Here is a 15953-nt window from a genome sequence, read left to right on the forward strand (position 1 = left end):
GGGACCGTGACGATATCTGCCAACCTATCATTGTTTGTGTTGTTCCGTTTGAACAGCAGAAGGCGCAATCATACTGCTCCAGAAGACAGACTCGTTCTCATAAGACCCGACAGAGAGAGATTGTCATGGCTCTGGTGGTCTGCTGGACATTTTCCATTTTAAAAAGCACATTTACTGATCATGAAATCATAATTAAAAGAAGGAAATGCTCTGTGATCAGGGCTTTGAGTCTCAATTCTTGCCAGGGTGTAGACAGAAGATGATTATAATAATTATATCAAGCTTTTATCCAAAACTCTCTGACCCCTTTAATCCTTGTTAGTCCCTAAGCTCTCAGTGTTTCATTATCAAAGGTGCCACAATAAATCCAATGAAAGAAACTTTAAACTATTCTGTAACTTTGCAAACTTCATCAGCTCCTATGACACAGGCTTTGAGTCATTTCTAATTGTAGAAATACAGAACAAAATTATTATATTCTCTAACTGGGCACTGAAAGTTAAATTTGACACAAAGGTCTCCATAATTTAGGTAATTACCATTTTCATCCATTAAATGTTTTACAGCCCGAATTCCTTTTTCCATCCAAGTTCCTTGAAACAATGATTTTCAATTAGTCAAGATCTACCTACTGTTCCACAGGGGTGTGTTGTGTAGTGTAAAATTATGTTTGTACAATAAATTCCAATAGAGGAGAACCTGCTGATGAAAGTCTAAGAGTTTCACAGGCAATTTGTGTAAATCATAATCAACATCGCAGTAAAACCTTGCATTGGGGATGGTAAACCAAATGTTTGGGGTTTTTTGTGCATAACAAAGGAATTGAGCCATTTTAATTTTAGGACACCATTCATAACAGATTTCTGAAACATTCAGACGACCATCCTCAACACTTTCAACCATATCAGCTCTCCTAATGTGATGACATTTGTTTTTCCAGATGTCAAACTTTGATGGCCACCTGTCTTCCCACTCATCAGGAGACATATTCCAGTCACCTCCCATTAAAATAAGATCTGTAGGCTGGAATGATTTTAACTCTGCTACTGTATTTGTGATATCTTCCAACGTTTGTTTGTTTGGGGCTGTGGTTCTATGACCATGTACATTGACTAGTATAAAAAAGTTACTTTCAAGTTTTAACACTGCTATTAGCCAGTGACCTTCTCTGTCTGTCCTGTGTGTTACAATATCAGCTGGAAACCTGTTAAAACAAATTGCCACACCAGCTGACCTGTTGGATTTTCTTTTAACCTAATATTTAAGACCTCTCACATTTAACAAGCAAATGAAACAGTGCAATTGAACATTTCTGTTGAGAACTACAATAAGAAAAAAAACAAGTACTCAAAACCAGAACTTAATGTGCAAATGCTGTTTTACGCTGTTACAATTGCCAAAAGTGTCCCATGACCCCGTTACACTCCTCGTTCATGCTCTTTCTGCAAGGAACTAACAAGGAACTTAAAGAGAGAATCAGAGAACAGGAACAGTACAAGATGCGTAGCTTGAGTTTCAGACACCAACGCATCTAGTACCATCAGTGACATCTTTTCTTTTGTTAGCCATGTTAACATCCATAGCATAGTCGTGGTCGATGGCCGACTCAGCATTGTTTATCGCCTCTGTGCTCGCCGCAACCTGAGCCATTTTGCCTTTCTCATCACCATTTTTCAGTCTGGCAGGTTTTACCATGATTATGGTTGTCGGAGTGTTCCTTAAACTGCTTCTAACTCAAACTTTGGGACTAGTTTGCTGCAGCCTCTAATGCGAGCTACTGCTTAACACGCTATCTTGCCAGAAGTCAGTGCGCCCAGATTATCTGCTGTTTAACTTGCAAAATGGACTTGTACACGCCCTAAACACACTAGCACTTTAGACTTCATGTGCTGTAGACCAATTAAATAGGGCCCTAATTGTCTGTCTGGCAGCACTACTTTAATGAATCTATTATTTGAAAAAGTCCTGCACATTACGTTAAGAGGCTGTTGGTCAGCTGGTCCCAGGTCTGCTGGCGCTCTGTTATTCCACCACAGCCATGCCTCCATATGACAAAGCATAGCAGAAGCTGCTGCAGGTGGATGGCTTTTAAAATAGTGCTCGACCCTTAATATTAACAGACGAATTACCAGTGCACAGTGCAGCAGGCTGCAGCTGTGAAGTCATCAGAACACCGGGCTGACTGAAAGCAGTACTGTAAGTGTGTCTGTTGTTATACATTTGATATATGCATGCTTTAAAACTACTATTACTCCTGCTTTCTGCCGTAATGTAGAGAAATATTCAAATTAATGTGTGCATTTAATTAGTCACAGTTACTCATTAGTGTAGCCTGATGAGGACAAAAGCAGAGACCAAATCATGCACACACAAAAAAGACACACTACTGATGTTATGTTTCAACCACAGAGGGTCTTCTGGTAAAAGTGAAGTCACGAAGTCAGATGAGTCATCTGTTATGAGTCATTTTCAGAAAGATAACAGACTATTCTTATTGTGTTCGTGTGATTGGACAGACCTGGGTGTGTCTCTGATTGTTATTCAAGGTGTAATTGCATAACAGCGTGTTCGTCAGCTGTCACTGTATTTTCACCAAAGAAAAAGTCCGACCCACTGCTCAGCTTTTCAGTACAACATGAAAAATCACACGTAATAACCAACCCAGTAATACCACCAGTCCTGACAGACAAAGCTGTGAGGTGTTCATATTGTCATCTCTGTTGTTCACAATCTCGCCGGGATTTATTGACAACATAATGACAGAGAATGGAATTATCTCCACTGGTGGCTTAAACAGTTCAGGAAATCATTTCATTGTGTCTCTGAATGCATGTGCGTACTATAGTGGAGGACATATTGGAAAAATCCCAAAGGGTTGATGTTTTGCCTGTTTTTATTTTTTCCAGGTGCTCGCGCTTCTGTTTAAACATATTTAATTGTAATCATCTTTACAGTGATTACATTGACAGTTTTAGGAGGGACATTTGGATTTAGGTAATGGTGGGATTTAGTATTCTGGAAAGAGTGAAATCTACAGAAATACCTTACAAGCATAATAATTATATACAGTATAGTAGCTGTGTGTGTTTGTTAATGGATCCCCGTCTCGCATGTGGTCAATATTCAGATTTCATCAAAGTTAAGGTCAAATAAACCTTTGGGATAAAATTTACGGCATCTGGTAGGTTGATTGATTAAATGACAAAATTAAATCAATCAAACACTCATCTGGCATGTCTTTCCTGTTATTAAGGATAAAAAGCATCCTCATGATGTCATTACTGTGATTTCAGGCAGTTAACACACATCTGCACACATTTCTCTACCTTAACATTCCAATACATAAAGCTCCTTCATCAGCTTACCCATTAAACTGTACAGCTTATTATCCATTCACCTTTAACCTGTGTGCTCTATTGCGGTCTGAATGTTTCTATCATTTGTTCATTCTATGTACATTCATTTTGACTGGGGGATCATTAAAGTTTTATCTAAATCTCCTCATTGTCTCATTGTCTGTGTTATCCAAAAGTCAACCAGAAACTCTTTATCATCAGGGAGAGACGTGTGGGTTCTGTCTTGTGAATGAGCTGTGATTATATAGCACTTCTCTAGTGTTAAAGTGCTTTACAACACATGCCACCTTCACCCGCACATTAATACTCTGATGGTCAGCCGGCCGCTATGGTCGCCTCCACACTTCTGCTTTTAGTCTAGCTACCAGATGTTAAACCTGGCTGCAAGGATTTTCTCTCATTCAGACAAGAGCATTAGCGAGGTCCAACACTGATAGTGGGTGATAAGGCCTCGCTCACTGTCCACATTGGCAGTTTATCACACATGTATTTTTGATGAGGTCAGGGTTCTGTCCAAGCCAGCCAAGTTCTTCAAAACCACACTCTGAGAATGATTTATGGACCGGGCTTTGATAGAGACTGTTAAATATGAACTATGACCTGTAACTTGTGATTCTTTGTATTGTTTTAAGACACATGTAAGGTATTGAGTAAATCACTCAAGGTAATGAATGTATATTCATTATTATCACTTCCTTCTGTGTGAGTGATGACTTTGGGTACAGAAGGGCAGGATGAGAACACACCCACAGAGACAGATAAATACCATGTGTTTCTCCTCAGACATTGAGTCTTCACTTTGTAACAGACTTGTGTGTTGCTTTGTGAATGCTCCTCTTGTACAAGATATAAACCCTTGTTTGAATTTTGAGCTGACTCCGATCTCCTTCCTCCAGTTCTAAATTAACGCAGAATTATTTTAACAAAGTTGATATATAAATGGACAAACAAACTTTTCCCACAAATCCTATTTAATTATCTAAATTCAGTCTTGAGCAATAAGTTTAACTTTATACCTTTTAATCCATAGAAAAGTAATAATATCGCTTTACTTATTACTTGGTAATACCGTGGGGTCTGGAGCATGATATTCAAGTTTTCCAATCAGTGCTGAAGTCGACAACAGCACCCTGATGTAGCTGTTGTTATTCACAAGGTGGGACAGCAGTGCGCCTGTGAAAAAATATACTGAGTACATCAAATCATACACAGTAAAAAAAAATCGCTGTGAAATAGTAGTAGTAGAATACTGTGTATTCAGCCAAACATTACAGCAAACAAAAAGTTACTGTGAAAGTCACAGTAATCACGCCACTACTGTAAAGAATCACAGTAGATAAATATGTACTGTATAAAATCACAGTAACAAGAAATGTACTGTAAAGAATCACAGTAGATAAATATGTACTGTATAAAATCACAGTAACAAGAAATGTACTGTAAAGAATCACAGTAACAGAAACTGTACTGTATTAAATTACAGTAACTGATAATGTACTGTAGAAAACCACAGTAACCAATAGGCACATAATCATGTACTATTCACACATCAACGAGTTGCTGTAAAAACATGTGAGTGTTTGTCCATATTATAATATATAGTTAATAATACATAATAAATATGTCTGATCGTCCTTATTTCACATGGTGAGAATCTCACCATCATTCCTTCATTATATTCAGCAGCTGTAAAACAGTTACTAATTTGAATTAGAATCCCTTACAGTACTTGTTACTGGGCAAAGTAATCATATTACAGTAATGAGTTACCAAGTAATGCGATACGAGTTACTGAGTAACGCGTTACTGCCCAGTACTGTCTTAAAAAAACTTTAATAATATGTTGCAACATCAAGATCTCCCTTTATTTGTGCTTATTAGCATTAGCATGTCAAAACAAAAGAGTTTTATAAAATGTGTCATCAAAGCAAATGTAATATGTTCTGAATAGCCACACATACAGTATATGTCAGGCCAAAATCCTGCCATCATAGAGAAGGAGATAGGTGATAATTGGAGGGTTGTCTCAAGAAGTATAGCAGAAGTTTCAGCAAGTGCCCTAAAACAATACATGTTTATGTTAAATTGACAAAGCCTTTTAGCAGCTTTAGTAATTATGAAGGTAGCGAAGGAGAAAAGGTCAGGTGACATTTTTATAGAGCAACTAAGTCCACAGACAGAGATCAGGGTTAATGGATGGCTCAACAAAACATCAGACTGTAACACGGGAGGCAGCTGTTTGTTTCCAACCATGAGTCGACATAGTTTATTATTGTAACCATGGCGATGAAGGTTACCTTAACTTAAGGAAGCACTTATTTTAACCTAAACCATGAAAATTCCCTTCTCATATCCACACAGCGGCCATTCCCCCCTGACATCACGCATTGTGTGAAGCTCAAATGTTATCACAAGAATAATGTCAAATCCCATGTCATAAGTGATAGAAATGGCCGCTATATCATTGTTCAAGGAAAATTGTATGGTATACCAGTGGTGCTAGTCAATATTTACGCCCCGAATTGGGACAATGTTAAATTTTTCACTGCTCTTTTCTCATCATTCCCAGACCTAAATTCGTAAATAAATTAAATTAAATTAATACTGGGTGGCGACCTCAACTGTGCCTTAAACATCAAGCTAGATCGCTCCAAACAAACAGGTACACTGAGCAGGTCTGCAGGTTATATAAACTCCTTTTTACAGACATATAAGATATTAGATGACTGGAGGTTCAAAAACCCAACATCCCGTAAATACTCCTTTTTCTCACCTGCCCATCAGTCCTATTCGAGAATAGATTATTTTCTTCTGGATGAACAGCTAATTCCCCTACTTGAGTCAATTGAATATGAGACCATGGTCATTTCGGACCATTGCCCGGTGGTAATGGATATCAGCTTTCCTGACAACATAGCCCCTCAGTGAACATGGCGTTTTAACCCTCGCCTCCTGTCTAATCAAGATTTTGTAAAATACATATCCAATCATATTGATCTATTTATGGAAACCAATGAAGACCCACAGATAAGTAAAGGCTGCCTATGGGAAACGCTAAAAGCCTATCTAAGGGGAATAATAATATCCTATACTGCCAGTGCCAACAAAAAGAATGCAAAACGTCTTTCAGAAATAGAGATGAGAATCTGCGCTATTGATCAGGAACATTCATCGACACCCTCTGAAAATCTCTACCGGGAAAGAATTTCACTCCAAACTGAATATGACATTATAATGTCGAGGATTTACATCGAAAATCACGTCTAAACTACTATGAATCCGGAGAACGCGCTAGCAAGCTCTTAAGTCATCAGCTTAGACAGTCTGCGGCGACAAGCTTCATTACTGAAATTGGATTAGATAACGGCGGTAGCACCACAGAACAAAAAAGGATTAATAAACAATTTCGAGAATTCTACAAAAACTTATATAAATCTGAAGCAGGTGACGACACTCTGATTACAGAATTTTTCAATAATTTAAATATGCCGTCTCTAGACCAGGACAGTATCAACGCACTTGAGAAACCACTAACACAGGCTGAAATTGAAAGGGCCATTAAATCATCCAAATCCGGGAAGTCGCCCGGCCCTGACGGCTACCCTATTGAATTTTATAAAGCCTTTTCTGTTAAACTGGTGCCACTTTTATGCGAAGTATACGAAGAAGCCTTCCAAAGGAAAACTCTACCCTTAACAATAACGCAGGCAACTATATCTGTTCTTCTCAAAAAGGGTAAAGATCCGCTAAAATGTGACTCTTACCGACCAATCAGCTTACTCTGCTCTGATTATAAAATCTTGACAAGGACCCTTGCAGCGAGACTTGAACCAACCATACACAATATAATCCACCGAGATCAGACAGGCTTTATGACTGGCAGGCATCTAGCTGGCAATTTACGTCGCCTCTTTAACATACTCTATACGCCAAGCGACAGTCACACGCAAGAGGTACTAATATCATTAGATGCACACAAAGCCTTTGACAGGGTGGAGTACAATTATTTATTTGCAGCTCTTAGAAAGTTTGGGTTTGGACAGAAATGTTGTAGCTGGGCAAATCTTTTGTATTCTAATCCACAGGCTTCTGTACGCACAAATAACCTTATATCAGACTATTTTCCGATTTTCAGGGGTACAAGACAAGGGTGTCCCCTGTCACGCCTATTGTTCAATATCGCTGCTGAGCCTCTGGCTGTCTCCTTGAGGGAAAATACCAGCTTATTGGGCATAGACCGATGCGGCCTCAACCATAAACTCTCATTATACTGTGATGATCTCCTTTTGTACCTTTCACACCCAGATACATCTATACCTGTTGCATTAGAAGTGTGGCTGCATTAGAAGTGTGGCTGCAAAGCAGAGGCCTCTTGACATGTTCCCCTTTAAGATTACATATGACTCCTTTAAATACCTAGGTGTACATGTTACTGAGAGATTCAAGGATCTTTTTAAAAATAACTTTAAGGTGGAACTGGACAGAACTAAACTAGACTTGACAAGATGGTCGTCCCTTCCATTATTGTTGGCAGGAAGAATTAACTCCATAAAAATGTCTATAATGCCACGATTCTTATTTCTTTTTCAGACGATCCCCACATTTATTCCTAAAGCATTCTTTACTGAAATTAATAAATACATATCCACCTTCATATGGAACAGAACTGTGCCACGAATTTGACTATCTAAAGGTACGTTTCGACATTCCAAACACCCATTTCTTCAGATATCTACAGATTCGAAATTACACTAAGACATGCTTTTCATCTTCCCTAGTTGCCATAGAGGAAGATTGGATCCATGATTGTGTTAGCAGGGATCCACAAACAAAAGGCTTTATTTCATTTGTATATGATACAATCCAAAATGTAGCTGCTCCTTCCCTTCACCATATAAAAACCAAATGGGAGGAGGATCTTAATCTGCAGATACCGGATGTGACCTGGCAACTGGCAAAAAGTCGAGTGAATGCATCATCTATCTGTATCAGACATGGTCTAATTCAGTTTAAGATATTTCACAGGCTTCACCTTTCTCAGAGCAGACTGGCTAAGCTATACGCCAATGTAGATCCAAGATGTGAAAGATGTCACCAGGTGGAGGCCACCCTTGGCCACATGTTCTGGTCGTGCCCAGTGTTGAGCTCCTTCTGGCTGTCTATCTCTGATGGCATTTCCTATGTTTGTAAGAAAAGGATCAGCCCCAATCCAATTATGGCAATATTTGGTGCCTCATCGGAAGGGATCACACTCTCAGCAAATCAAGCAAGTATGGTTGCTTTTGTCACACTTCTTGCCAGGAAATGAATTCTTGTTAATTGGAAAAGCCCTAATGCTCCAACACATAAACGTTGGCTTGAGGAAGTACTCGCACATTTGAAGCTGGAGAAATTGAGGTACTCCTCTCAAGGCTGTACTCAGAAATTCCACAATGTGTGGCAGCCATTTATTGATTATTTTAATGAGAAATGTTCTGTGCCTGCACAAGATAACCCTGACGCTTAACCCCCACCCCCCTCCGCCCTAGTAGTAATGTGTTTTGTTTTTTGTTTTTTGGGGGTTTTTTTGTTTGTTTTGTATTTATCTATTTTATTTTTCCTTCAGTTGGTGTGTGGTCGTATATGTACGTAATAATTGTTGAATTGAAAATTGAAGATTCAATAAAAATATTTGAATATATATCACAAGAATAATTTCGTACTGCTGCCTTCTAGGTTGCAAGTCATACAAACATAGGGAATCTGAAAAATAGTTACCATTTCACTGCTTCCTAATTGATCAGCAACTGAAAAGATAATAGATAGTGAAAATAACTTTGCGCCTTATTTCAAGCTAAAACAACATATTTGCTAACCCATTAGCTACTGTTAGACAATACGACAGAAAAGGCTTAAATTAATTCTGAAATATCAGCACACATTTTGAACACATTCAATTTGGTCAGGAAGTAAAACGCACTGGGTGTGATCAAGTTTGCAATGTAACGTCAGGTAACTGTTTGCTGTCTCTTCACCTGACCTCAAACATGTTCTGGTTAATTCAGTAACATTAACATTATGTGAATCATCATACAGATTGCATCCAACACAAAAGTGTTTTTCAAGCACTTCTGCAGTGAGTGTTTCTGGCATTGAGGGGCTAGCAAGGCTGTACATTACGTTACATCAGCCCACATTGTACTCGACTGTTGACATGACACTGGACAGAGGAAGCTGTGAGAGATGTCAGACAAACCAAAACACATTTGTTTGGAGCACACGGAGACCTTCAGTGAAGCAGAACACTCATCCTGGGCTGTCTCGCATTTGGAATTGAGTTCAGGACTCTGTGGAGGCCACACAAGGTCTTCCACACTTGATCTTGATCTTGATCTGGGAAAACCATTTCTTTATGGACCAGGCTTTGTGCACAGGGGCATTGTCATGCTGAAACAGGAAAGGAGATGGCAATCCCCCAACTGATGCCACAAATGTGGCAACAGAAAATTGTCTAAAATATCATCATTATCATTCAAAGGTTGCATTTTCACCAGTAAAACATAGCAGATTTTTGAAAGTACAAACAGGATTAGAGAAAATAAAGACATTCAGTTGGAAGCTACAAAAGTACTTAGGGCTGAACACGCAGACTTTTGAAAAGCCGGTGCTTGTTATGGGTTGGCCGCAGTTGCGAGACATCATCGTAGCCTGCTTGGAGGCAGGGCAGGCACAGCTTGGCCCTAATCCAGAGCAGGTCCATCGCGGGCGGCTTGGCTCAACTCGGCGCAGTGATGGAAAAGCAAATCGGAGTGGTTTGACTCGGTATGGCCAAAAGGGCTGTTGGAAAAATGCCAGTAGGCCTACTGGTTATACAGCTGGTAAAGCTGTATATAGAAACATATGTGATCAGCTTAATTAGGTGTTCATCACTGAACTACTAATGCACTTTCTTTCCCCTCGAGCCTTTTCCATCCTCCACCCAATACCAAAACTCACACACATCTTATCTGCATTGCCCTCCTCCTCGGATCCTCCTGACTGTCTTTTGGGCTCTGCTGGAGATCAGACAGCTGGCTTTAAAAGGACTGATATGGTTTTTTGCTACTGGATTTTTCTCACAATCAGGCAATCTATCCTCCCAAGCTGCATAACGTGGAAGACAAAGGCTGTAGTATGCACAGCAGGAATACTTGGGCTCACCAGTAGGTTTGATGAAATCACTAAATGTCGATTAACAGAACAGGTAAGAATGTTTGTGGGTATGTTGCACAACACACACAGCTGGAGACTTTGAATGAGTCATCAGTGGGTGCTTGTCGTCAGAAATATGACTGTAAACATGTACAGTTCTCAGAAATGGACTGGAGTATAAAGGCCTGTGTCTGTTTTGTTCCCATTTCTTTGAAATGTATCACGATTCCTATTAGAAAACTTGTTAAGGTGAGCCATGATGATGGAGGAACCATCACTCAACCCTAAGTTCCCATTAATGTGATCAAAGCCGAATGATTCAGCCCAAACATCATAAAGCAGGAGCAGGAAAGGTAATGAATGGAGCTTTAGTTGCATGTAGGCTGACACTGTCAGCTCTATCCACCTCTGCATGCTGTATTTTCACTATGCAGTAGCTCAGATCTTAGCTGTTATTTTAGATTGTACTTTCAGGTAAAAGGTATCTCAGCAATACATCCTCCTACAGTAACCTTGATGGGTTTGTTCTCTTCTTAGCCACTGTCAGACAAACCTGTCTGAACAATTTATGTTGCTACATTAGGCTTTAAAAACTCTTTGCACTTGGTTTCTGGTGCTTAAAGCTATGTGAACATGCACTTACAGTGATGCACTCTTTGATCCTCTATTCATGGAAAAAATACAAATGGACATTTAGTTTGAGTGTCTCAGATGAGTCCTTGATAAGACACTGTAAATGTAAAACCTTGAATCAAATAAAGAACCAGAGAAAAGCCTTACTTGTTCGTCACTCCACCGTCAGCTGCTTAAACAACCTTCCTGTTTTCAAGCCTTTCAGTAGATGATGTGTCCCTTTTTTGTCATCATTTTTGCACAGCATTTCAACAAAAGGCGCTGATACAGGCTGTAGAGAACCTTTCTTCAAGAGAGTTTCACACAGTGAATTGGGTTGAGAGCGAACACTGTTTGTGTTGCCTCAGAAGGCTGCCTCACCAAGGCTGTGAGGAATGTTGTTTTTTCCATTTGTTTTTCTTTTTGTCGTCCGTATGTCCATTAATGATAACAGCACAAGGGGTGTGTGAGTGTACTGACCCACTCCGGTCAGTTTATCTTTTGGTCATTCGTTTTGCTTTCAGAAACAGGTATTAAAAAACAAAAAACGAGTGGTTATTTGATTCTCGTTTTAAAATACAAAACTTAAAATGGACATACAAGGCCTTTTTCTTTTTCATGGTCAAAAAGGGATGAGTGAAATTTAAAAAATGCTTTCATCTTCGTTTTCTATTTCATATAATAAAAAATAAAATCACAAGACAACAGAAGCGGAAAAAAAATGTTTTTTTCATATTCTGAGACCGGATGTTGTCATTTACGAGGCAAGTGCACGAATTAGGACGGTGCTGTGTAGAAAAAAAGTAGTAGGCTACATGGTGACATGGACACATGGACATGTACCGCGTTTTCCAAAACAACAAAAGAGTGTGTCTCAGGGAACAGAAAAACTTAGTTGCATATTTCAGGTACAAAAAACGCTCCAGGACGTCAGTGTCTGAGGCTAGCCTGTTAGCCTAACCCCTTAGTGGAGCTGTTTCAATAGAAGTCCGCCTCATCATGGAAGATTATCGCTTAAATAATATTCATTGAGAAAGGTTTGTAAGGTTAAATGAACACTTTCTTGACAGGTCTCAACTCGTGGTCTGTACTTGACTAACGATGCAAAAGTGGCCTTGTTTCTGGGACCATCGGGAGTGTTCAGCTCATTCAACCTTACTGCAAGATAAAGGATAACACGGGCCAACGTTTTGCATTCATTGCAAACACCTGCAACATGCCCCCCAATAAGATGTGAGGGCTAATTACAGGATGGGATGGGAAAATAAAATATAATTACATTTCATTGCAAACACCTAGTTAACATTTGATGCAGTTGTAGTGTAATAATAGTTAGTACTACGTACATTTCATTTACAATATGCACATTTCAACATTTTTCCGCTGACTTTCATAACCTCCGCCAAGGAAGTTGCGATATATGGTTATTGCTGATATACAAAATACATGAGACCGTTAATCATCGCTAGGGTTATGAATGCCCAGTATGTCACAGCAACTATTTTAGTATGATATTCTTCCAGATCAGTGTACCTTGCTGAGGTGGTTGGTGGAAGGTTGAGTCCCAGCAGAATGGTGGTGGTCCGTTTTTTAGAATGCGAGGCTACCCTTCAGGGGATCATCGGAATAAAGTGCAAGATTCCATTGGAAGTCATGACCCCATGGTACTGACTGTCACACAGGGTAATGCAATTTTGCAGTCCGAAGGAACAACAGGTGGGTAACATGAATTTTCTTTTACTTTTACGTCTTTACTTTGATTGAAAATGATGGTGCATGATTACTCATGACTGAACCAACCACTTAAGTTGTCATGGCTTTTCCTGGTTTCCACCCCCACTTCAAAGGGTCATACCACTGGAAACAAAATGCACAGTAGATTCTTGCTGTGCAAGAACAGGACTTCCTGGAGTTTCAGGGCAAATAAAGGGGGAGACTGCAGTAATCTTCAGCAATCACATACTCTTATTTGTCCAAACAGTGAAACAGTTAAAAACACTTTTTTTTCAAATCAGCACCTGTTTGCCTACCGTTTGGACATTACTGCCTCTGTATATACAAGTGTCTTGTTTTGAATGAATGAATTTCATAAGAAGCTGTCCTGACTTCATTCATAAATAAAAAACCCTCGCTTTTGTTATTTGGTTGTTTGTTTGTTTTTATCTATGATTAAAACATTTCTTGCAAGCGCTTGCATTTGAGAGGTTAGCTTCCCTTCCTCTGTAAAGTTTAATTGTCATCATTGATCAAGTCTCATCCTTTTTCCCTCCCAAGTCTTCTTGAGAAAGGACCTGACAGACCTTACAGAGATTGCAGTGTGGGTGGAAACCGTGAGCAGAGTCTATCCTTGTTGGGGAGGTTGGATAAAGAATGATAGACAGGTAGCCAGGGACAAACACAACAAAAGGTGAAGGCAGACAGACAGTGGCAGCTGCATATATTAAGTGGTAGTCATAATGGAAGCATGTGTCAGGAGGAGACTGAAGGCAGAGAGAATCAGAAAGTGGTTGAGTGTGAGCTTTGGTGAGTCATCATTAGGGCGGCTCCATTCATTATACGTACACTCTGTCTCCATCCCCCAGTACAAGGTACAAGGTAAAGTCATTGTCATTTTTTAAATCACAAGGATTTAAAAAACAAAACAATGTTTGAGTTCTTTGAGTCCAGCTACATTTAGAAGCTGCTTCATAGTCTGGTGGTACGGCAGCGGATACTACAGCGGCAGCAGGGTGAACAGACTGTGGCTGGGGTGGGTGTTGTCTACGTATTAGTATCCTTTGGGCTCTTTGCAGACATCTCACTTCACTAATATCACTGATGCTCTGTAGATGGGTACCAGTAGGTCTGGGTAATGAAATGATAACAGTATGAAACGGTGATTGACACGTCATCGATAGCAAAAAGAAAAAAGTTCAATTAAATGTTTGATAGTTTCACGCGTATGCATTACATGCAAACCAATGGAAAGCCTATAAGAATATGCTCATAAACAGCCAGTCATATCCCTTGATAATGGAGCAAGCTACGAGTGACATGCGAACAGCCAATCAGACAGGTCAGCTCGCCAGTATGACAGTATCTTTACTTATTTATGTAATTTTATTCCTTGTTGTGTTAACATAAATCATGACTTGTGTGCCTTGATAAATCTAACCCTTTTTCATCTGGTCTTTAGAGACGATAAAAAAGTGGATAGGTAATTAAAAATTATTAATAATTATTGATAACAGCCGATATGAAACTTCACTATCATGATAAAGTTTTTTAACTATATCAGCCAAACCTAGGTACCAGTGATGTTCTGGTTGATTTTAATCACCTGCTGTAGAGCCTTCCTGTCCTGGGCCGTGATGAACCATGCCAGTTTGTGATGTTTCCAGTCAGGTTGCTTTCTGTTGCTCCTCTGTAAAAGCTGACCAGTGTCTGGCTCCGGATTTTAGCCTTCCTAAGTTTTCCTGATAAAGTAGAGCCTTTTTATGTGCTTTTTAACCAGGGTGGTGATGTGTGATGACCAAGAGAGGTTCTCAGTGATGGTAATTCCAAGGACCCACCTCGGCTCCACTGATGCAAACAGGGGTGTGTGTCTTTGCCTCCTTTTTCTAAAATGACCAATTTCTGACCTCATTAGCTTTGGGCAAGGTCAATGTATGTTTTTTTTAAAAAGTGCGAGAAAAGGTGAAGCTTTTATCTAAATTGTACAAGTGTGCAGTAAACAAGATACAGTAGATACAAGGTACAAGGTATATAACAGGTATATGATTAACCATGCTTTCACTTACAGGGTTGGAGGAATGGAAAACAAGTAACTTGTTTTCCATTCCTCCAACACCCATAAGTGGTGAAAGTTACTTTCACCAGTTAACATAATTTCTTCAGTATGTGACTCAAGACCTTTGATTACACTTCACACTGGATTAAAACAGAGTTTTTCACAACAGGTGCTTCAGTTGAAGGGGGCATAGAGGCGGAAAAAAATGAAAAATTGAAGGAGCTACTGCCTGCCGCATTTGCATGTGCCGCCGTCGTCATAGCAACCTCACCTTAGAGGATGGCCACAATCCACACAGGCCTCACTGGAGTTCAGCAGACATATGTTATATAACAGGAAAATGCGAAATGCCCACATGTATGTGAATAACTCGCCCCCTGCCCCCCTGAGTGGACCCTGCTGGAATCCACAGACAGAAAGGTGAATTTAAATCGCTCAATCCCATAATTTTGCATTGAGTGGCAGTTTGACTCTGCAGAGAGAGCCGTGTGTAGGTGTTAATGGGTATTTTATTGGCAGGGAATATAAAACATGATCAGTTTGATATTCATTTGATAACTGGCATACCACACTCATCATGAGTTAATTCAGTTTATTCTTTAAGTGTCATGAGGTACAGGAATTGAGGTTGGTTAGAGTGTGACATGTGCATTTCAACATCTCATATATCAAGAAAAATTTGCTGTGGCATACCCACGCAAGACAAAAAGACATCTCATTTAGTGCTAAGGAATGCACAACACAACACAAACAGCTGACTATATGGGACACTGAAAACATACCACAATAAATGAATGGATAGACCAAACTGAAACCAAGAGAGTGTTTGTTGAACATTAACCGTACAGTGATACAGCCCAGTAATATACTGTACTGTATATTAATCTCTTAGAGCAGATATAGATAAATAGGCTATGAAATATAATGTAATAGCCTAACAGGTGCGTTCTGACAGAGAGAGAGGCAGGTGGTTCACGTTTGGTTTTACCATCCCTACTGAGTGATCCAATCATAAGTGGACAGCTTCGAGCCCATTCACACTTGGC

Source organism: Pagrus pagrus (assembly GCF_965226575.1).
Source record: "Pagrus pagrus genome assembly, chromosome: 7".
Taxonomy (NCBI): domain Eukaryota; kingdom Metazoa; phylum Chordata; class Actinopteri; order Spariformes; family Sparidae; genus Pagrus; species Pagrus pagrus.